The sequence below is a fragment of the Dreissena polymorpha genome, chromosome 2 (genome assembly GCF_020536995.1).
Source record: "Dreissena polymorpha isolate Duluth1 chromosome 2, UMN_Dpol_1.0, whole genome shotgun sequence".
Taxonomy (NCBI): Eukaryota; Metazoa; Mollusca; class Bivalvia; order Myida; family Dreissenidae; genus Dreissena; species Dreissena polymorpha.
Genome location: NC_068356.1, coordinates 34,618,157 through 34,644,240, shown reverse-complemented (window position 1 = coordinate 34,644,240; position 26,084 = coordinate 34,618,157). Strand labels below are relative to the sequence as shown.

At 34.5% G+C, this 26,084-nt stretch overlaps 1 pseudogene; it reads right to left on the bottom strand.

Annotated features, from left to right (window-relative positions):
• LOC127869650 (transmembrane channel-like protein 7) overlaps nucleotides 1-17,661 on the bottom strand; it is a 28,352-nt pseudogene extending 10,691 nt beyond the window's left edge.
• Between the last annotated feature and the right edge of the window lie 8,423 nt (nucleotides 17,662-26,084).

Genomic DNA, 26,084 nt, shown 5'->3' with positions numbered 1-26,084 from the left:
AGCCCAGTCTGGTCAGGAGTTACCCTGTCTGCTATGAAGTCATGCAAGGTTTCGTGGTTTCATAAGCAGACAGAGTAGCTCCACACCTGACTGTGTGACATGCTTGCCTGACGCTGGCCACATATGACATCCATTTTGACATGAAGCTGATCATATGAAAATGCATTATATACTATATATTAATGCTTTAAAAAAATAGGCTTCTGAATCAGTTTGATGAAAATGTTATAGCTTGTTTACCTTAAATCAGTTTTGTGAAATAATGTTTTAGCAAATTATAGCATGAAAGTACTCTGTCAGTTCAAAGGCCACTTACGTATTTGACATAGAAGAGCGTGAAGTAGCAGACAACGCTAACAGCAGAAACGAGTGGAGCAAAATAGAAACCAATCCTGAAATAGGCAGTCATTTATATTAGTCCAAACTAGCCACCTCTCCCAAAATAGACTTAGTTATTGAAGACACTTGTTCACAGATTTGTCTTTTATTGTTATCGAATTAATAATATTTATCCAATATATGGAGTAGACTCAAATATTTACATCACCATGGAAAATGAACTTATATTTTTAACAGATTTCTTAGCGAGTTACTTTTCTTGTTCATTAAAATGTATACAGTAATTCTTTATCTTATCTATCACTTATTCTCATAATTAATGTTGAACTGCACATATAGCCAATTGGAATAGGTTAAGTATTATGCCTGTTGTTTTTTTAACTTCATAATGCATAACAAGCATTGCAACCGTGCTTCACAAGAATAAGATTAACAATGAACACGTTTATATAACAAACAAACAATTTTCACACAAAAATCTCTTGCATAACTTGTTTTATAGAAATCATATGTTAAGTAAGTTAGTTTTTTTAAGACATTCAGAAGGAACTATTTAGATCTATATATAAGTTAACAGAAATTAATCAAACACATGATTTTACCCATACATGAAATGCCAATATATATTTTTAATTTCAATAGTAGATATAAACTGTATTCTAAGCTAAAATGAGAACACTTAAAAAAAAAATCATGCTCAAAGCCATTTTAAAAGCACATTTCAGCAGTCTAACACAGCAAACAAATAATTAATAAACAGTTCACGCATAACATATAATATGTGACCTCTAATATTATTTGCTAATATCCAAAAGAAATAATAAAAATAATAATTTTTATAACTTCTGCAAAATATAAAAGTTAAAGCATGTAAAATGCAGTACAGGAAATAAATTTAGTAATTGCCGAAAAAATTTGGTAATTTTGTGTTATTTTTTTCAAAAAAACAAAAGGAAAGCACAAAAAGCAGCATGTATAATTTCAAACAAACAATGAGTAATAGACTACACAAAAAGCTCACATAACAATCAAAATATAAGCCTACAAGTGGAACGACGTCTGAAATCCAGGCTTGATGCTTGTGCGAATGTAATCCCAGACCAATAAATACAGTTTTACAAGCTTATACAGAACAGAGTGTCAACCCAGACCAGTCAATCCAGTTTTAGAGTCGTATACAGGACTGTATGGTATCCCAGACCAGCCAATGCAGTTTTAGAGGCAACTACAGGACTGTATGTCATCCCAGACCAGTCAATTCAGTTTTAGAGGCTAATACAAGACAGTGTGTCATCCCAGACCAGTCTTTTACAGTTTTAGAGGCTAATACAGGACAGTGTGTCATCCCAGACCAGTCAATGCAGTTTTAGAGGCTAATACAGGACAGTGTGTCATCCCAGACCAGTCAATGCAGTTTTAGAGGCTACTACAGGACAGTGTGTCATCCAAGACCAGTCAATGCAGTTTTAGAGGCTAATACAGGACTGTATGTCATCCCAGACCAGTCAATGCAGTTTTAGAGGCTTATACAGGGCAGTGTGTCATCCCAGACCAGTCAATGCAGTTTTAGAGGCTTTTCAGGACTGTTTGTCTCCCCAGATATGTCAAAACAGTTTTAGAGGCTATATATTACAGGACAGTGTGTCATCCCAGATTAGTCAGTTCAGTTTAAGAGGCTAATAGGGGACAGTGTGTTACCCAAGACAAGTCAATGCAAATTTAGAGACTAATACAGGACTGTATGTCATCAAAGTTCAGTCGATATGTTTTTTTAATTTAGAGGTTAACCCAGGACTGTTTGTCATCCCAGATCAGTCACTGCAGATTGTAGAGTTTAATACAGGACAGCTCTTTATGACTGTATTAAATTTATAAGTATACGAAACTTTCTGAAAACAAATACCTAAAATATCATAAAAGCTTGAAGTATTACTTAAACACTTTTCTCACTTCATGCATATAGCCTGGTTTTCTGTTGAATTGCCATAAATAATACTATCAAGCAATTACTAAATACAAGCTAAATATAAAGCGCAGGTTACAGATTTGCTACCAAGCCAGAGTTGTGCATGCTCCATTCCTCATATGCAAACAAGAATACCATTTTACCAAGTTGCACATGGCTTACCATAGCAGTGTTTGAGTGTAAACTAGACCAAGAATATTATTCGGAAGATCAAATTCTGACGGCCCAATTGCTTTAGCAAGGCCGCATTGGCACTTGGAGGATATCAATCTGCAAAACAATACGGTATCATATTTATTACAATGTTAAGATTATTCAATGAAAATTTCAATAAGGTCTTACCATATTAATGTCTGGGAGTAAACTAGCCCTAATACATTTTTGGGCACATCAAATGCAGGTTGTCCAATTTTTTTCACAAGACTACAGTTGCATTTAGTTGTGATTAACCTGAAAATCATCATACAAAGCACATGGTTAACAATAAACAAAACCTTAGCTTATTGTTGATAATAAACATGGAAACTACACATATAAGTCATGGTCATAAATACATTTTAATACAAATATCTTTATCCGTAAATTATTTTTAATTTTACCTTTTCTCTTTATAATTAATAAAGAGCAATAAAATTATACAAATGCATTACATACTGAAAAAAAAGTTAAACAAAGCACTATAACATGAGCAACACAAAAGTAGATGTTTATACATTTCAAAATCAATATTCTAATCATCATGCAAATGTATAATTTGGCAACCAACAAACTAATACAATGCATTACATACTGTAATCATAAAGAAAAAAGCACTTTAATCTGTGTGTGGATGTATACTAACTTCTTCATTAACAAAACTTAAAAGTCTGAAGCATGGGCATGGTTTCAATTATAACAGCACTTTTTATTGACAGTCATTATATAACAATAACAATCAGTAAGAGATAATTTGACGTAAATATCATAATCTTTAGTTACATCTCCACATATCATGTGAGTTCTCGGAAAACTGCATAAAGTGTCGTTCCAGATTAGCCTGTGCAGTCTGCAAAGGTTAATTAGGGACAACAATTTCCACCTAAATGGATTTTGCTATAGTAGAAACTTCCTAAAATCCATATAATGCGGAAAGTGTTGTCCCTGATAGCCGGTGCCAACTGCCAAATCTAGGACAACCCTTGTACACATGCATTAAGCCCTGTTTTCCCAGAGATAGGCTCATATAATTCCAAACACCCACTTTCTGAGTCCCTCCACCCCAAGTGTGACTGCCACGTTGATTATGAAGTCGAACACAATCAGCTTGTAGAAGGCCTGACCCTACATATGTCTCCCAACACTGAAATGTTAAAATAACGCGTTGAAGGTGTATTAAATGTCTGCTTGTGAACAAAACATTAAGAGTGTGATGTTGACACATAATAGAATGTAAATGTTACTTTTAATCTCACTTAATATTGAACACTGAAATGTTCAAGCTCTAAACATAGAGCTTGATGGTGCATTACATGTGTAAACAAGAGCACCGCCTTGCGGGTGCAGATCGCTCATCTATTTTTCTTGTTAAAGGTGAAGGACCTATCTCAATTTCAGTCATAAAGGAAGGAGGGGTGGAGTGGGGTGTATAGTGTGGCGATGAGGTCCTTTATTACATTTTCTTCCAAAAAATGCACAAAAAATCTTTTTTTTTTGGGGGGGGGATTCTTGGGTGGGATGGTTGGACAGTATTTCAAAGATAAAATAATACAAAAAAATATTTGTGTTTTTTAACCATGTTTAAAAAAATAGTTGTTTTTTTTTTGGGGGGGGGGGGGTTGGGGGAGGTATCAATCAAATCTAATCATAAATAAAGAAGTTATGGCAATTTTAGCTAAATTAAATAATTTGACCTTGAGAGTCAAGGTAAAGTTCAACTTGCCAGGTACATTACCCTCATGATAGTAATTGCCTTGATACTTTAGAAGTAAAGTGGATCTATACACAAAATTTAACCATTTATTCAAAGTTACTAAGTCAAAAAAGGGTCATAATTCCGTAAAAAATGACAACCAGAGTTATGCAACTTGTCCTTTATTGTCCCCTTATGATAGTTTGCGAGTGTTCCAAGTATGAAAGCAATATCTATGATACTTTAGGGCTAAAGTAGACCAAACACAAAACTTAACAAAATTTTTAATTTTCTAAGTATAAAGGGCTCATAATTCCGTCAAAATGCCAGTCAGAGTTACATGACTTTGCCTGAACAGTCCCCTTATGATAGTTAGTAAGTGTTGAAAGTATGAAAGCAATAGCTTTGATACTTTAGGAATATAGTGGACCTTAACACAAAACTTAACCAAATTTTCAATTTTCTAAGTATAAAAAGGGCACATAATTCTGTCAAAATGCCAGTCAGAGTTACATAACTTTGCCTGCACAGTCCCCATATGATAGTTAGTAAGTGTCGCAAGTATGAAAGCAATAGCTTTGATACTTAAGGAATAAAATGGACCTAAACACAAAACTTCACCAAAATTTTCAATTTTGTAAGTATAAAAAGGGCACATAATTCTGTCATGCCAGAGTTATCTAACTTTGCCTGCCCAGTCCTTTCATGATAGTTAGTAAGTGTACCAAGTTTGAATGCAATAGCATTGATACTTTATGAGAAAAGTGGACCTAAACGCAAAACTTAACAGGACGCCGACGCCGATGCCAAGGTGATGACAATAGCTCATAAATTTTTTTCAAAAAATATATGAGCTAAAAATAGCATCAAATGTCTGCTGGTCCACAAAACATTAAGGATGTGATGTTGAAACAAAGTTGAATATAAAATATTATTTTATTTTTAATCTAATTTAATCCAAAATATCAAGTTGATATGAGAAAAGAACAAAACTAAGACATAAAATAATTGAATAAAATCTGTAAAATAAGGCATTCTGTCAGCATCTAAAATTATTCTCAAAGTCATAAGGTAATCATTAAAGATCCTGACCAAACAATTAACTCAGGTTCAGCCATTAATAGTCAAAACCACACGCCCAGTGATTTTACAAGAATGAATCATATTACCTGGTAACGCAATACTCAACAAAAATATTACCAATATTCTTTGTACAATCACTTACAAGTTTGCATATGACAAAATTAATTGGCTAACATAATATATCAAAGTACAATGTTTTAATGACAAAACAACTAATTCAAATAAGCCTCTTTTGGAAAAACAGGGCTTAATACATGTTCATAAAGTGTTCTCCCATATTAGCCTGTGCAGTCCACACAGGCTTATCAGGGAAGACACATTCTGCTTTGATGGTATTTTTTGTTTAAAGGATGTCTCTTCTTAGCAAAAATTCCATTCATAGTGGAAAAAGTCGTCCCTAATTATGTGACCATGATCGTGTGGAAACTGCACAGGCTAATCTGGGATGACACTCAACACACTTGCATTAAGCCCTGTTTTATCCAAAGCGAGGTTAATATATTATGACATTAATTATGTTCTAATGGGGTAATTACAATTACAGTGAATCAAGCAAGCCTTTTACTTAAAATAGTGGTTCATTTTGAATGCCACGCCTATCCTCCTCACCTGGATAGCAGCACATGGCTCGCCGTCCCCCACACGGCAGCTGTTCAGGTCCGTGCTGCATGTGATCTGCACATAAAGGGAGGCAACTATCATCGCTAGAGAGGCCAGTCGCAGGAACACCATCCTGGAATGCACAACAAACAGAATTAACCATTGTGTTACAGATTGGGTGGTATTGTGTTGCACACTTAAAAAAAAAAATCACAATTATTTATTGCTCTGGAATTAATTTTGTTTAAAATTAAAGCATCTAGTAAGGAATATGTTCAAAAGTGTTTGAAGTAAACTGTACATGTAAGTTATCAAATTTTGATATAAATGGTTTATTCTGAATCACCTACAGAACATAAATAAACGGGTATCCGCATTAGCAGGGTGGTTTTAAAATCGAGATAGTCTAAGAGAAGCGTATAAGTGTATATGACTTGTGAATAATTTTAATATACAGTCACACAAAAGTTTTCACCTATACAACAATCAAGAACACTCTTACCTGATTAGCTGAAAATTGATAGCCGTAGCTGGACGGTAACCCTCTAACTTCCCGAGGAGGCCGAAGATGATGGGGGTAGGCCCCGTTCAGAACACCAATGACAATGGAGGGCAGGAACTGTACCAGCAGGATAACCAGCGAGTGGTAATTGGTCGCCACATCCGGCTGGGTCGTGAACTGAATATACCAATAAGCACATGTATAACAAAGGGATGGAGTCTTGAAGGCTATGGAACAGGATCTTCCATCTTTTGATGGAAAAGATTGGATTGTGGCAATCTTTTAAAGTGCTTTTGAACTGCTGCGGTAGAATTTCAGCTAAAACAGAAAGCAATTAAAACACCACAATAAGTAAAATTTATAAGTGGTGACAATTTTTGCCAATATTCACAACTGAAATTGCTGATAGGTACATGTTTTACCATTTCCCCCATCAGAAGCAAAGTGAAAATGGCTTTTGCAAACAGCATAAAACCAGTACAGCCTGCGAGTAACTTGAAGTCTGTTCAGGTTTTATGCTGTTTGCTACTCATAATTATCTTAGGGTTGGAAATGAAGCCTTACAAACTTTAATATATTAAGAAAGGACTTAATACTTATTTTGATTTTCTAAAGGACTTCAAATGCATCAAAATGCGTTTATATAGGGTAAATGGTTACGGCAAATTTAGATTTCTCAAGCCATGTGGGGTAAAATCATTTCAGTCAAGATCTGATAACAATTACAACTTACATCTGCAGAGTAGTCCTGAGCATAGTAGATGGCTGCCCCTGCCCCACCAAGCATCAGAATGATGATGAAGTTCACAAAGAAGCGCGCCGTGTACACCTTGCACTTCTCTCCGCTCGTGCGGTTCTTCACCTGCATCTCATGTCGCTGCTCTTCCAACTCAGACTGATCAAAGATGAAAACAGTACATTTCACAGTGGAATCATAGTTGTTTAAAGCGTATATTTTTTATGTATATTTATGCTTTAATTTATTGCATTTGTTATTTAACCCTTTACCCCTTAAATAGATATTATGACACATTTGTAATCCCCAAGAACTTTAAATTAAATTAAACACCTTTTTACTTAATTAAAATTTTAAAGACTTCATTTCCAACCCTTAGATACTGATGAGCAGCAAACAGCATAAAACCTGAATAGACTGCGAGTTACTCGCAGGCTGTTACTCGCATGCTGTTCTGGTTTTAGGCTGGTTATAAAAAAGCCATTTTCACTTTGCTTCTTATGGAGGAAAGGGTTAATTTATTGCGTTTGTTTTTTAATATTGTGTACAATTTGAAATTCAATGTAAAATCTTTGCACTATATCTTTGTTAGCCCAATGAAGTACACTATTGTGTTGTTATTTACCACCAGTCCTAGGCGGATGCTCTTCTGTTTAAGACCCATTGATTCCAACTGTGAGATGTTGAAATCCACGCCAGCGAATACTGCATTGCAATAGTTGACTTTGGAGGTGTTTTCCTTAGCCATCACTGTGTTCTTGAAATTGGAAAGTGTGCTGAAACCGTAACAAACAGTTTCATTTATGGATGTGAATAATTGCTTGTGTACAAATGTTTTTTATCAGTTTGAAATATTGCAAGTACCATGTACTGTATAATAATTTTTGTTTAGGACAAATATCAATTTTCAATTCTGTTTTCTGTCAAGTTCATTATTTCAAGTATTGAAAAATCAAAATTCAATTTTTATAAATAACCAAACACTGACAAAGAAAATATGCTGGAAGCAAATAACATCACACTATAATGAAAGCTGTATGCACATAAAAATATACATGTGATAGATACAGAGCATGCAGACAGCCTGATATATATCTGAAATAGCAATTCAACTAGCATGAAAACTTTGTGCAAACAAGTATAATTTCATTACTAACATCTCCCAATACTATTTAAAGAGTTTCAATTACATGCATATAAAGCTGATGAAGAAAATACAGTATGTAACATAATACAGGTAGTTAAAGTCCAAAAGGGAGATACAATAAATAAATATGTTCAAAGATCATATTCCTCTTCTAAGGATCCTTGACATATACTTAATTATGTAAAATTAAGCTTGTTTGCACCATTTTGAGATTGGGTATGAAGGCTACAAACTGGGAATAATCTCGTTCTCTTTACTAAAAATGGGACATAAGGCTGTTTTGTATTTTGCATACAAAAACTATACCATTGAAAATAAAGGTGTGTTTCTTTTACATTTAAGTTGCAAAGATTCAACTCACAGAGATGAATAAGGAGTTCGACCAACATTTCCAAATCATACAAAAAAGTAATTTTATTTGAACCCCAAAAATCTGTATATAATAACTATCTTGTATTGCCTTGTAAAAGAAGTTTCACAAAATTAACGGCATTAAATCTGAGTCGTGCACTTGGAACACAAGGCTCAATGAATATGAGTTGTGTTCTGAGAAAACTGGGCATGATCCATGTTCCTACAGTTTCATCCCAGATTAGCGTGTGCATTCCGCACAGGCTAATCAGGGACGACACTTTCCGCTTTTTTGACATTTTTCGTTTTAATGAAGTCTCTTATTTAGCAAAAATCCAATTTAGGCTGAAAGTGTCGTCCCTGATAAGCCTGTGCGGACTGAACAGGCTAATCTGGGACAACACTTAACGCACATGAATTATGCCCAGTTATATCAGAATGTGACTCATATGCGTAAAGGCACTTTAGTACTAGACTAGATTTATTAAGAAATTACTTCCTTTAAACGAACAATTCCATGAAACAGGACATTGTTGTCCCTGATCAGCCTGTGCAGATTTTACAGGCTGATCTGGGACGAAACTTTATCCGCATTTTTCGCAAAGAGCAGCTCATATATACTATTTGACGCTTCAAATAATAAGGTTCTTCATCAGTATTCACTAGTTGCTACATAAACAAGTCTTTTTTATATGCTTATCACACACTTTATTATTTGTATGCATAAAATATTGTGATGCTCGTACAGTGAAGCTTACACACTAAGCCATGACAATTCTCTATATGTAATAGGTGGCATCTATCCTGACAACGTGCAATCCTAGTACTTACCTTCCAATGCGACTGAGCATGAACAAGAACAACACACATGTAATATGGAGTGCAAATGAGTTTGGACATGCACATAACTCACTAATGTAGAATTCCTATATACCACATGAGAATACATTTCACAACAACAACAGCATTTACAGAAAGAGTACAAAAACTGGTATACTTTATCACAATATATATGGCAAATAAAACAGTTCTTACAAATAAAAACTGGAAAACAACTTTTTTTCTGTTTAGGGATATGGTCAGATCCTTCAAAATAGGTGAAAAAACATATTAAGTGATAAATTATGTTTAACTAAATGTATGAATACATATTTGCTTAACCCTATTAAGATGTGTGCTAATTACAAGAAGGTCATGTGGTAATTGCCAAACTACAAGAAGTCTCTTTTTAATATTTGAAAAAAGTGTGTAATAAAATTAAGACTTTGGACCATTCAAGAGATCTGACCATTACTTTGAGGAGTTGGAAACACAAGCTTCAGGTGACTTCATATTATATAATGCTAAAATACACAACGGGCAACAATTCTTCCAAAATATTTTGCAGCTGAAAGTCATTTCTTCACGATCATCTAAACATTAAGGCCATTCAACTGCAAAAGATTGAGCAAGATCCACCCAGAAGTAAAAGAGGAGTTTAATGCACAAGCTTTGACACATTCCTACGAGGGAGCATAAAATATATCTGTATGTGTCAGAATTCTTCAAAAGTTACGGGTCAATTTACTGGACCATCAAAAACAGAATACCACCACTGATCTTAAAATATATAAGCTCCAACAAAAACAGTTGCTGTGTATTGCCTTACTTGTGCACCATGACAACCAGGCTGACGAGCATCACGGCAACCGTAACCAGGAAGTAGGCTAGAGGCATGTTGTAGTTGGAGGCAGCCAGCTCCAATTTCTTGTCCGTGTAGAAGCCGTTGAACATTGCTGTATCCTCCATCCAGCCCTGCAGGTGAGGAATTGTGAGTAATATTGTTCATATTGTTATTGTTCAAATTAGCGTTAATTCATATAATTTATATAATTTAAATATCATCTTCTGAAGTTAACAACATTTCTAATGATGGTTATTTCCTTAACTCAACTATATTATTGACAAAATGTAAGTTGAATATTTTAATACAGTGAAAATAACCTTCTAGATTTCATCTGTGATATAAAAAAAATTGACCAATATCCAAACAACAATTCTTGATTTACCTTTAAATTTGTAACTGTAAACATTGGAAACCTGAAAAATGTTTTTGTAAAATGTTTTTGTAAAAACAAGCCCTTACTGTGCCCTGTAAGAAGTCAAGTATGAGGGTCAAAGCATCTGAGGAGACATTGGTAGTATATGACGCCGAACACGTCTCAGCAACCGTTGTATTGAACTTTGAGTCTGAGCCAATCAGATCCGTGTCGTACACGGTTGTGGCTTTGAAGGCCACCTGGAAAAACGTGATCACCCAGAAGATAAGGAGAAAGATGAAGAAGTTAAGGAAGAACAGCCATCTCAGGAAGGTGAAGTAGGACACCACGCTCATTCCCTGGTGACCTGCAATGAAAGAGAACAACAAGGGCTCAATTTAACAAGAATATAAATAAGGGCCTTGCTCTGGGAAAACGGGGTTTAATGCATAAAAAGTCATCCTAAATTAGCTTGCGAAGCCCTCACAGGCTTATCAGGGACAACAATTTCTGCCTTAATTGGATTTTTGCTAAAAAGAGACTTTCTTTTAATAAAAAATATAAAAAAAGAGATTGCCAAGCAATATGGTCCCCTACCAGTGAAACTCAACAATTGTCAGAATTAAAAAAAAAAATTGTTGCCATTGCAACCAGAATTCTTGACGTAGGGACAAAATGAAATGAGATGCATAACCTCCATATTGCCATCTGTCCATGTTTGAAGTTTCATGAAAAAATATAAAGAACTTCGAAATTTATCACAGGATCCAGAAAAGTTCAGCAATATTTCTAGTCTATTTGTTGCCATAGCAACCAGAATTCTTGGTGTAGGAACAAAATGAAATTACCTGCATAATCTCCATATTGCCATATGTCCAAATTTTAAGTTTCATTAAAAAATATGACGAACATTTAAATTTATCTCAGGATCCAGAAAAGTGTGACAGACTGACGGACACACAGAGCGCAAACCATAAGTCCCCTCCGGTTGCACCGGTGGGGGAAAAAAGCAAAAAGTGTTGTCTCGATTAGCTTATACAGACTGCACAGGCTAAACTGGGATAACACCTTAATCTCATACATTAAACCCTTTTTTGCCAGAGCAAGGCTAATATAATAAACAATTAAACTCTTAAAACGATTTCTAAATCGCCACTACAATTGGAGTCTAGAGGCAAGGATTGAATGGCTGGTATTTTATAGTGTCTCCACAACATGTTACAGTTTCTGCAGACCAGCTGGTTTGGGCTACAAATATTTTTATTTCCTCTTTTATGGTATAATTTGTTTAATGGAAAACTCTTCTAAGCGAATATCAACTCTAGGCGGAAATTGTCATTCCTTATTAGCCTGTGTGGACTGCACAGGCTTATATTTGACGACACTAAGAATATGAATTAAGCCCCATTTTCCCAGAGAAAATCTCATTAATATAATCAAAACCAATTATTTTCAATTTATTGTTCCTGTTATTAAAAATCAAACCAAAACATGTCCATTTATTTATTAATGATTACCTTCAATTTTCTTCAGAGCTCCTTTCCAGACTTCCAAGGAATACATGGCTTCATTCCAGCTGATCTTAAAGCTGTTCCAATTCTAAACAACACAGAATTAGTTTAAAATATTAACATATAAATATATTTACAAGACTTAAATAAGAAACTTTGTATGCACTTTACATTTCTGAATCAGTTATCATAATTTAACGCTAAAAAACTCTATATTTAAAGTGATATTATGGGCATCTAACAATTTATAGGTGTCTATCGCAACCGTTGTTTATTTTTGGTGTTTTCACTTAATATACACTTAATTAAATAGTCACTTATATTTTTTAATGCAGCATCAACATACTAAAACAATATCCCGGAAAGAGAAAAATAATGCATTTGAATATCAACCGTACTTTCGTTTGACAACTGGTCATGCATGTATGAAATGAACATAAATTTAGTTTAAGTGCAAATTCGTTCATACGACCCAAAGACACAATTTGTTTTACGGATCATTTCGGCTTACAGGACTGGGTGAGTCATGTAAAATATTGAATATAAAATATATTTTTATAAACAACTGGTAGCAAGATGAGTTGCAGACAATTGGTCAGTAACCACATTTTAACTAACTCTTTAGACCTGTTAATTCTTTTCAGTTCAATTCAACAGTGAAAAATGTTCATAATATCACTTTAATTATTTAATTTAGAAGGTTTGCAGGAAAGTGTCAGTGTTAATTGTTAAAAAGCAAAGGCTTTTCATACATATCCTATTTATTTCAGTTCAAATATTTTTTTTACAAATGTTGGGTTAGTCTTTTAAAATAACTAAATGTAAATATTGCAAAAACTTTCAGTAACAAATAGAGTAAATTGTTGATGAAGTACTTAAATAATACATTCTTGAACTAATTCTTTCAAGTAAAGAATGCATAAATATGTACTTACACTTCTCATGGCATAGCGTAATCCTTTAGTTGGCTTGACAGGACCCTTTAACAACAATTCTCTGAAAATAGAGAGACAAGAGATATGTTTGTAAGAAACACAATGCACCGCTTTGAAATAAAATTTCAATATATCATTTGGCAGGTTTATAAATTATCTCCCTTTTAAAGCTTATTACTTTCCTTGGATTGTATTTTTTTACTTTTGACATTGGAGGATGACATTGACCCTTCACCACTCAAAATGTGAAGCTTTATGAGATACACATGCATGCCAAATATCAAGTTGCTATCTTCAATATTAAAAAAAGTAATGACCAAACTTTAACAAAGGGTAAGGTTTTAGGATAGAAAAATACAATGATAGTTGACCTTTGAGCTTGAAGGATGACCTTGATTTTGACTTTTCACCACTCAAAATGTGCAGCTCCATGAGATACACATGCATGCCAAATATGAAGTTGCAATCTTTAATATTGCAAAAGTTATCGAACTTTAACCAAGGTTAAAGTTTTGGGACAGAATGACAGACAAACAGGCCAAAAACAATATGACTCCCTATCATTCGATCCTGGGGCATAATAACTATACAGAATAGATTGTACCTACTGGGACGTCCATTCTGACTAGCATGCAACGAGAGCTGGGGTTGTTTGTGCAGTTGTGAAATTAGTCTGAACTTCCACCACTCAAAATGTGCAGCTTCATGAGAACGCCGCTTTGAATTTTTTTTATTTATTTGTTTGACCTTTGACCATGAAGGATGACCTTGACCTTGAACTTCCACCACTCAAAATGTGCAGCTTCATGAGATGCACATGCATGCCAAATATCAAGTTGCTATCTTGAATATTGAAAAAGTTATGGCCAATTTTTAATTTTTTTCGGACGGACGGACAGACTGACTGACTTACTGACTGACGGACAGTTCAACTGCTATATGCCACTCTACCAGGGGCATAAAAACTCTTATTTGATAATGAAAACCATGTTGGAGTAGTATCTTTATCTGTAATTTATATTGATAGTCCTTCCCCTACCTATTAAATGACGGTTATTAAATCAGTTACGTCCAGCAATTATCAACAACAATGTAATCAATACGAATCAGCAAACAGATCCAATTTGCAATCAATATCAGATATCTCTAATGTGCATGTGTCCTGTTTCTACAAGAAACCCAATGATTTACTTTATATTGATCTTCTAGTGTTAAACATAATAGTGGACAGAATGGTGCAATACGTTTCTTGTGGTAAAATCTTTGCAAACACCTCAAAAATATATTTTGTCTGAATGGTAAATGCCAAATGTATCAACTCTCAAGAACTCATGCTTTGTGCTTTTAATGGCCTGCATAAAAACTACCAATTATTGCTCTTAGTATTTTGGACACCCTAATTTCATGCCATAATAACAATATTTTGTTACCCAAATTTTTTGGACACCCTGAATTTTCTGTATAATGAAAGACTCTACATTTTCAGACAGTTTCATTTGATCAGAAATTAACGTATTTACTTTTATTTGGTGATACATCACACATTTGTTTTTTACTCTGATAACAATCATAAAACCAACCCATTCTTAGACTTAAGAACAAAGAATAGTCTTAGAACCCAAAAAAATATGCTCAGAATTTGAATATATACAGTCTACCACTGCTGATTTTGCCATAAAACATGGTTCTTCATGAAGAATGATGTAGATTGACGTGATTAATGCCACGATTGACGCAGAATTAAAGCAGCTCTTGAATACCCAATTTAAAGAATATTCTTTATTCTTAGGCTTAAGTCTAAGAATTGGTTGGTGAATACAGGTCCAGGAAGATCAACCCTTTCAGTGCTGGAACCGAATTTTGAAGGCCTTTGCAAACAGTTTGGATCCAGATCCATCAGGATCCAAACTGTTTGTTATTCTGATAGTATTCTTTGAAAAAAATCGAAGAAAATTCTAATTTTAGAAATTTAGCAGACAACATTTTAGCAGACGACAAATTTCCCAGCATGCAAAGGGTTAATGTGAGATTACACTGCATTAAGTCACTACATTTGCAAGAATTGGCTAAATAGGCATGCATACTGGTAATAGACTATCATCAATCATGAATTGATCCTAGTAAGGAAACAACATGCTCTGCTTAATGCATTTGTCCTGTTTATTGTGTTACCATTGAAGGAACATATGTATAATGACAATAAGTACCAAACATATTAGTTTGACTGCTTATGAAATTTAGAGTTTTGTTCAGTAGTGTCCATTCACAGTTCAGTTATTGACAGCTATACGCAAAAGTATGAAAAATTGGCACACATTTTATTGCACCATATTGTAACCAGTAAAAGATGACAAAATCAAAATGTCCACAGTTTGTATGGGTGCAATTCAAACAATTCTTACTACAGGATATCAAATGCTAATGCTTGCACTCTGTGGCCTCAAAGTTAAACCTTAAATATTTTTATATAAAAAAAGCTAACACCATTAAATTACAAAAAAATGTATTTTAAATTCATGGAAAACATATCCTCAAGTAATCAGCCCAAAACGTGTTGGTACCTACAAGCTCACGCTATTATTCATAGTTGACGTAATGCACAATAATATATTAGCATTAAATCTTCTAGAAGTATATTGTCACGGTGGCTCTTCATTTTCGAACACTATATTTGAAAACATTTTTAGTATCTAAATTTTGGGACACAAATATTTAAAAAAAAAAAGTGTTTAGAGTAATACAACAATCCTACTAAAACTTCATGTTTATATTCATGTCTGTTTACTATTTCACAAAAAAAATATTTTGTTCACCAAAAAACCTTTGAAATACAAACATCTTTGCATTAAATGTCTACACTTAATTGATTTGATTCATTACTAAGATGAATGGTAAGTAACATGAGGATGAAATTTAATTTCAGTTAATTACACTTTCAGTTAATAGTACCCTACGGCATCTAGTTTCCAAATGAGGTTGCAAACTAAATTTGATATTAGTGGAAACAAGCAAATTCATTAAAATGATATCCCCCGCCAAATAAATTTAGTTTATGGATGGGTGTAGACCTTTGACCTCAATGTGTGACCTTGACCTTAGCCCCTAGGATTATGGGTGTTGAATGTGAAGCACCCCCAGATGATTGAGAACAACTATGGCAAGTTTCATGGCATAGTAAAGGAATAACTAAATAATGAATTATTCATCAAATTTGTGATCTTTGACCTAAATGTGTGAACTTAACCTTAGCCCCTAGGATTATGGGTGTTAAATGAAAAGCACCCCCAGATGATTGAGAACAACTATGGCAAGTTTCATGGCTCTGGCTCATGTGTAAATGGAGATAAAGCTGTAAGATTATATTTAAAAGCTTTTTTTTAAGATGCAAAGGGCCATAACTCTTTTATTAACAGATGGTGTAATGTGCTATATTTAAAAGCTTTTTTTCAAGATACAAAGGGCCATAACTCCGTTACTAACAGATGGTGTAATGTGCAATTTGGCTTGCATCATCCTGTAATCCATATATATACTCATACCAAGTTTGAATGAAATCCGCCAAAGCATTTCCAAGATATGGCTCCGGACGGACGGAAAGACGGACGAATGGACAGACGGAAAGATGGACGGACGGGTGGACAACGTTAAAGCAATATCCCTCCGCCTATGGTGGGGGATAACAAAAATGCAGTTTTTCCAAGTCCTTATTGCTCCTCAAGTAGATCTACATGTACATATAATTTTCACATTACTCTTGCATTATAGCTTCCTTAATTTTTCTTACACCTGACTATCAAATCATTTACTCTTAGTGTTTATTTGTTTATCCAGGCTTTAAGTATAAATAAAAAATAGACAAATTAATATTTTCATAAATATGCCTCTTTTTTCTCAATTTTGTTATTACCTCCTTCGCTCATGCAAATATGGCGTCCAAGCATGATTATGGTTGAACGTTCTCTTTACATACTGATCCAGATCTTTGTCAGCAGGGGTAACATCCTTTGTCTTGGAACCTGACTTATAGACAAACTCCTCTTTTTTAATCTCCTCTACGGGCGGTACGGGTACAACTGCCTGTTTTGGTTTGTTAGTATTGTCTCTCAGATCATCCTCCGGAGGCGGTGGTGGTGGTGGTGGAGGGTTGGTGGGCTGTTCAGGAGACTGAGGTTTGTTCCATGGAGATTTCACGTCTGGTTTGAATATCGGTGCTGGCGGTGGAGTTGCCTTGTTGTTGACGGGGGTTGCAGGCGCCAACGGTGGTATATCTGTCTCTAAATCCTGCAGGTGGTACCCATTCACTTCGTCAGGGAGACCCCAAGTATCATTCGACGGGGTCACACGCCCTGTACGCCACATACTTGTTTGTCGTTCAAAGTCAAAACAACTTCACAGAACAGTCGTGTTGTTCCTTGTAAGCTTACAGCAGGGTGATTATTATTATATAGTAGTTAGTCGAACTCACACACAACTTTTGTTGCTCCTCTTATGTTCATATTTAATTTCAAATAACTATCTGATACAAAAATGTCACATTAAATCCAGTAATATAAACCCTTTCCTTCTAACAAGCAAAAAAAACTCACTGTTCTTCAGTTAAGAATATAAATTATCTTACAAAGCCTTCTTCAATTGTATGTAAATAAACGTAAATCCTTTTCAATCATTTATTATCTGTTTAAACAAAATCCTTGCACAAAAAATACTAATTTATTCCATTAAATAAACATTTAACACTTCATGAAACAAAGGTCCATGATGTATCAGAAATGGAACCTTTTTTTCGTATTCAACATTTTTCAGTATATTTCCTTGTCTGTTTCACCTGGACACAGTGTTGGTCATGTCTTAAAATGACATATTTAATTACTTATTTATTATAAGCAGATCAGATATAGCCAAACTGTGGCCCATTGTTTTTGTGATCTAACAAAACCTGATCATGCAAGCCTGAATTAAAATGTAACAATATCTCAATCCAATTGTGTGAAATACACAACAATTGTCACTGGGTTGGTGTTTATAACAGACCATTCAGAAGTAGATGTCCCTTTAAAGGGGACAGGTTTATATTTAGTCAATGTTTTTTTAATGAAATAAGATAGTTGTGTTTAAGTACTGAAATGTAATCCATTGTGTTCCATGTTATGTATTAAAGGTGTTATCAATATGGAAATCTCTGTTTATGTTCATGCATACACATAATTTTTCTATTATTTGAAGTGCATTGCAACAGGTTTACCCACCCTTACTCAGCATGATGAATTTGCTTCACATGTGTGAATAACATAAGTAAACTCAAATTTTACTCCTTCTATTTAAAAAAAGAATATTTTAAGTGACAGTCAATTATTTAAATTTGTCTCTTGACCATTTTACAAAATAATCCTATTACAATTCTATGGTTTGTTAAAAAGAAATTAAATACACAGCACTATTTCAAAAAAAAAAATCCGGAAAATAATGTCCATCCAACAATTATCTGGGTATCCTGTGTTTGCTAGAGCAAATTATTATGCCCCTCACATTTTCCCGGTAATGGCCACTTCTTGTTCATTATTTATTAGATGTGCAGTTTATTGGGCCATAGAGCATCCTGGATTGAGACATTTAGTGTGTTCTCCTCCACATTGGGGGCGTTAATACAAAATTTATTGCTGCTACTAGAATAGTTCTTCTTGAATGCTCTGAGCTTTTATGAGTACATACGTACAGCCCAGGACCCGGAGGGTCAATAGCTGGGAGTTGGATTATTGCAACTACTGCTAGAAAAGAGCTATGCATTTTACTTAAGTTATAATAACCAGACCTTGTTTATAAATAACATGTTAATATGCTAAAAGAATAAAAAATAATTATTTATTTCAAATGTTGCTTAATAGGCGTTTTTATTATTGGTCAATTTTTGTAATGGAGACTAGTTATGATATTTTCCACATGTGTTCAACAAATTTGCATAATTTATATAAAGAAACAACAGTCAGTTTGAAATGCAGATGCCCAGGACAGGTTCAGGATTAACATTAAGAGGGTTAAGCTGCACTAAAAGTGTTTGGTTTTATTGTGATCAATTAATAAACATACCAATACAAATGTAACTTCATAAACTTGGTCACTAAAGGAGAGAGGTTGTATGCAGGACTTGTTAAATAAATCAGGAGAGCACTTGCCCTGATAGTGAGAGGTTCCAGGTTAAAGTCTTGAACTAAGCAACACAATTTTCTTGTTTAATGACATCTATATATGACAACATCATGCAAAAATGGGTCTTAAGTCATATGTTGCTAGCTTAGCTCCAGACTAGTCCACATATTGCCAGTCTGGACAAGAGCTATGCTGTCCACTTATGAGACCACCATACCTAGCGTAACTTTATAGCGTACAGTGGAGTCTTGTTCTGAGAAAACTGGGCATAATGCATGTGCGTAAAGTGTCGTCCCAGATTAGCCTGAGCAGTCCGTACAGGCTAATCAGGGACGACACTTTCCGCCTTAATTGGATTTTTGCTAAGTACAGACTTTATTTAAATGAAAAATGTCATAAAAGCGGAAAGTGTCGTCCCTGATTAGACTATGCAAACTGCACAGGACAATCTTGGACAACACTTTACGCTCCTGCATTATGTGCCGTTTTCTCATAACGCGACTCAGTGTAGCTCACAACCAGACTGTGAGGATGCGCTAACTGGTCTGGAGTTACACTGTCACTCATTTACCATGAATCCATGTGTTTATGAAGTTCATTTGTTGTATTTTTAAAAGTAAGCATTCAAGAATAGGTGTAGATTCTAACAAAGAGAATATTATCAATCATGCCTTATGATTTGTGTCTAAACAAATTTAAAAATCCTGCAAGTCAAAGAAGATGAGTAAACATATATTTCAAGCTTTCTTCTTTTGTTTTGTGGGAGTGTTCAGATATAGTACCATTGTAAACAATCTGTACTTATTGTAATATTAATTTCAACAAACTGACTTCCCTCTTCATAAGTTCATTATTAAAAGTACTTTTTTTGTTTGTTTTTTTAGTTGGATTTGTTCATATGAAATGCAAGATAGTAATGTTAAAAAAATTTATTTTTGAGGTATTGATTCCAATTATGTTTATTTCTTCAAGTGTTTCTGGAAGTTTAATTAATGACCAAATATCGTCCATTTAAAAAAAAAGCCAGCCTATTTTATTACTGAACCCAATATCATAAATATTGAACCATAGCTTAACACATAAAATACCCAATAAAGACAACTACCATAAAAGGTACTTGATATAATGGACATATATTGCCAAAACTATTTACACCTTGTAAGCCAAGATTAAAAGTTCACTGCTTAATGACGCATATCGCCAATCACAATAGGACCATGTATATGTGTGCAATATTTATGTGTGTTTATTCCTTTTTCCTTAGACACTGGGTGTCCATTTCAAATGACGCAAAAACACTCTATTCTCCCAGTGCAAATATAGCCTGACACAAAAAACAGAAATAATAGTTGGAGGTATTTCAAAATGTGTTCTGGTCTACAGATTGTAATGTTACCAGACCACTATGGCATGATCAAGTACGCCAGTTTAAATAGGTTTAAATAGGTTTAAAGGTAAAATCGTGACTGTTTGAAGACAGCTGCTCTATTTTTAAGAGATTGCTAAATATTCACATATAGAATAATCTACGGCATTTGATATTTCCAGATAGTTTAAATACGTAAAAAAATCTTTTCATTAAAATCTTACTACTTCAGTCTTTCAGTTTTTTTTAATAATAAAAACAACATGCTATGTTTAATAATTCCATATATCCCCCATAAACAAACTTGTAAGTATTGATTTATTGGCCCCAGTCCAATAGTAGGTCAATGTTAAGGTCAAAATGAGGTCAGGTGATGTTAGTGTGCTCAGTGTTGAAATGAATTATAACTGTTTAGTAAGTAGTATTGACATGAAGAACACAGTAAATTTTGGCTACGCCAGTCCAAAAGTAACTCAATGTGAAGGTTGAAATAAGGTTAGGTTATGAGGAAATATTCAAAGTGTTCATCGATAACATCCATGCAAGAATGAAAGCTCTGAAGGAGGGATTATTGATTTTGAAAGGAAATGCATGATTTTGTGATATTAAACCAACTATTTGGACTTTCTGCATTAGTCCCAGTCCAAAAGTAGGTCCATGCCAAAGACCCAATGAGATTAGGTGATGTATGGGTGTTGATAGTGCGTAAAAACAACATGCATGCAAGTATCAAACCTTTGTATGAAGCATTATTAATTGTAGTCCCTTAGAAAGTGATGTTTAAGTAAAGACCTTTCTTACTAGATTTAAGTTTTAAAGGCTTCTTTCCAACCCTTAGATACTGATGAGCAGCAAACAGCATAAAATCTGAACAGACTGCAAGTTACTCGCAGGCTGTTTTGGTTTTATGCTGTTTGCGCATAGCCATTTTCACTTTGCTTCTAATGGGGAAAGGTTTAAAATCGTACGTATGTTCATATTGGAGCCCCCTTGGTCATTTATCCTGACAGTGCATGTTGAAAAATCTCTGATTAAGTTTAATGTAAAACAGAATAAACTTAAACATCTGATTTTACATTTAATGTTCAAGGTAAAGAGTTGAATATGCTAAAATCCTTGATATATTTGATGAAATCCAATAACTTTTTAGAATTTTATTTAGCCATGTGAAATTAATTGTTATTTGTCCACCTTCAATTAACAAGAAACTGTCGGAGACCGCTGATGCTTCCCAAATTTTTTTTTGTCACAATATTGCACTATATATTCAGATAAAAGGAAACGTCTTGAGGGCACAGTAGTTGGGGGGGACAAAAATGTTTTTATAGAAAATTTCAAAGGGCCATAACTCTGTGAAAAATCATCAGACCAGAACCCGCTGATAATATGCACATCTCCTTTTGGTAGTGAAGCTTCCCATAAAGTTTCATTGAATTCCAGTCATTAGTTGCTGACAAATAGCCCGGACAAAAATTGTGCACGGACGGACGGACACACGGACGGACGGACGGACAGACGAAGCAGCAACTATATGCTCCCCCCAAAATAAATTTTGGGAGAGCATAAAAACAACCTATTGTAACCTATTATCTGCCATCTTCAATTCTGAATGAACTCATTGATTTTGCCACTTTCAGTACTATTTACATATTTTAATTTGGCTTGATGGCATTTATGTTAAACACATATTGACTTAGCCACCCTGAATTTAACCATTCTTAAGTTTCATTCAGTTCACATTTAAATCATTGCAACTACATGATTTTTTGCATTAATGCTGAATTCTGACTTGAAAATCCAAGCACTTGACATGTGTTTCACTGTAGTGCTTTTTCATTAACAAGTGGCCAAATAATATCATTTTATTGTGCAATCTTTGCAACCAATCTCGTCATTTGTCAAAAGAGAAATGACATTGTAAATTGTCATGATTGTTAGCGTTGTGCTGTTTTACAAAGCTAAAACCTAAAGCGAACCTTGATTCTTACGTGAGCAAATAAAAGTATGTTATGGCCCTTATAGTTTTAACAATATCAGCTTTTATACACATAAGTTGTAATTATAAGATATGAATACCACATTTCTTCCATTCATCAGTTTAATAAACAGTTTGGAAAATTACCCCTAATTTATGTTCAATTGATTGCCATATGCTCAGGTACTACTTAAAAGTACCATGGGTATTCTTGAGTATACTAAAATGTACCCAGGTATGGAAAATACGCTAAAAGGCACTTTGCCTTACTGTAGGGTACTTTTCAGTATATTTTCCAGACACCAGACACAGGCAATATCCTTAGAGTTCCCGGGGTTCTTTTAATAGTACCTTAGTAGAAAATCACTGATCAAGCATATAGTCATAACACAATTGTTGTTTATGCAAATTAGGCCTCATTTTCTTCACAATTCACACCGATGTAATGATGAAAAATGTTATTAAATTCTTAACAATATTTTGATTTGACCATCTTAGCCTCTTTAAACATGTTTGATATTGTCCCCTTTATTTCATACTTAACCTTTTTTGATATGTCCATTTTTAATTCAAGTCAAACCTATTTTGAACTGGTAACCATCAGTTTATATTAAACATTTGATTTGGCAACCTTCCTGTTGTGATTGGCCAGCTCAAGTCCACATAAAGCCTATTGTGATTGGGCCAGCTCCAGTTCACATTAAGCCTATTGTGATATGGCCAGATCCAGTCCACATTAAGCCTATTGTGTTTTGGCCAGCTCCAGTTCACATTAAGCCTATTGTGATTTGGCCAGATCCAGTCCACATTAAGCCTATTGTGATTTGGCCAGCTCCAGTTCACATTAAGGCTATTGTGATTTGGCCAGCTCCAGTTCCCATTAAGCCTATTGTGATTTGGCCAGATCCAGTTCACATTAAGCCTATTGTGATTTGGCCAGATCCAGTTCACATTAAGCCTATTGTGATTTGGCCAGCTCCAGTTCACATTAAGCCTATTGTGATTTGGCCAGATCCAGTTCACATTACGTCTATTGTGATTTGGCCAGATCCAGTTCACATTACGTCTATTGTGATTTGGCCAGATCCAGTTCACATTAAGCCTATTGTGATTTGGCCAGATCCAGTTCACATTACGTCTATTGTGATTTGGCCACCTCAAGTTCACATTTAAACCTATTGGTTTTCAACCACCTCTTGTTCAAATTAAACCTTTTGTGATTTGGTCACCTCTTGTTCAAATTAAAATAATTGTTATTGTCCCTGCTCCTGTTCACATTAAACCAATTGTGATATGGACATGTAAAATTCACATTAAACCAATTGTGATTTGGCCACCTACAGTTGACATTAAACCTATTGTGATTCAGCCACCTACAGTGGACATTAGAACTTTTGTGATTCTAAACAAAAATGCTGTCTATAGGGAAAGTATAATTCGTTTTTAGCCTGTATCAGGACTGCACACTTTTTTATACATGCATTAAGCCCTGTTTTCCCAGTGCCTCCTATGAATGTCACCATCCAGCCAACTCACCTCATCTCCTTGCGCACTGAGAGGGGCTGGGGCATGGCACGTATCAGCTTCATGGCCTGCTGTTGCTCCCCCTCAGTGTCTATCACCATGTTACCCAGGCCCAGCCGAGCCATCGCCTCATTCACATGCACGTCCTCGTATGGCGCCACCTACAAACAATCCATAATGGAGTCGCAGTGCATGATTGAGAAAACTGGGTTTCATGCATGTGTGTAAAGTTATCCCAAATTAGCCTGTGAAGCTTAGCTTTTATGGTATATTTTATTTAAAAGAGGTCTGTTCTAATTGAAAAAGCCAGTTAAGGTGGAAAGTGTCCTCTCTTATAAGCCTATCAGGCAGACTGCACAGGCTTATGTGGGCTGACTCTTTAAACACATGCATTAAGCCCACTTTTCTCAGAATGAGGCTCAGCCATGCATCCATCCTCTGAAAACATAATGCTGCTTTATAAGCACAACATACAGATTATTCTGCTTAAGCTTAAATTACAAGCCATCTCTGACGGGCCGTATCTACAAAGGGGTTTATCTGCCAGTACTTGCAGGATGGTTAATGATTGTATTGTGTTTATAACTTGCAATTGAAATGCTGTTACATTACAACTGTATTTTTGTTTCTTGCATTTGCCATACAAACAATTCATACTGTATTTGCCTAAGCACATAAGTCATTTTTGCTACTGATTTTAAGGGAGACATAAGGCCACCTTATTCTTTCAGTGCAAGTTCTGCATTATTACATGACATGAAGCCAATAAGAAAGTCGATAATCAAGCGAAAATATATACATAGAGAGACAACTCTGGCAGGTGTACAATTAATTCAGACTGCTTATGATGAAACATTGATATTGGTTTCATTGCTGATTTTGCGGCTAGGACATACAGCAAGAGATGCATCTGTTAAGAATAGCAAATACATACAAAATATAATTGATTTGAAATTTCAAAACATCAGGACACTTGCACCTACAACCACATGATTAGTTAAAATACTCCCATGTGAACATGTATGCATGGGCATGTATGTGCACCTTTATATGTGTGCATATGACGATTGTGCCAGTGTGTATTTGAAAGCTGCTTGTGCAACAACTTGGAATTTGAACAAACTTTAATTACTATTTTACTTTATGATTATTGAAACTTGAATGTGATAACTTTCATCTACATATCATTAATTAGATACATTCAGTCAGACAAGAATTTACATGGAATTTCAACAATAAAAATGTGCCCATGTGTAATAAGAAATTTGTAATATACCAAAATGCAATTGTAATATGTCAACATTTTAATAGTTGTCAACAACCAATATGCAATTGTCACTAAGCAATTTGATATTGTTATTAAGCAATATGCAATTGTAATTAAGCAATAAGATAAGATAAGATAATCTTTCATTATAGTGACATGTGTTTACGTACAAGGTGTTGACAGACATATATACAATGCATAAAAGAACACCCGGCCTAATAGGCCTATAAGTCACCTTAACGGCAGTGTAACATATAACGTGATCATTATTATACAAATGGACAATAAAATATTTGAGCAACATGCTGCGCTCAATGAATAAATTAGAAATAATAAATTCAGGTTTATCCAAGTTAGATCAATATAAGAATAATTTCAGTAGTACTAAAATTATCCAATTAAGAAGGCATATTTCTGAAAAATACGTAGATGGTACTTAAAAGTTCATTTACAATATTATATTATTTTAAAGTTTAAAATGACAAAACTGCATACAACAGATATTTTTACAAATATAACATACTGCTTCTCATATAAAACGCATTAACAACAATTTTCGAACACTTTCTAGGATGAAGCTTAACCAACACAATTAATTTATCTTTATTTGATTGACATGTAGTATATTCTTCAGAGATCAAAATATTCCCAAATATAACTGATCTTGTGTTTTCATAAAGAGCACATTCAACAAGAAAATGAGTTTCATCTTCGACCAGTCCACTATGACAC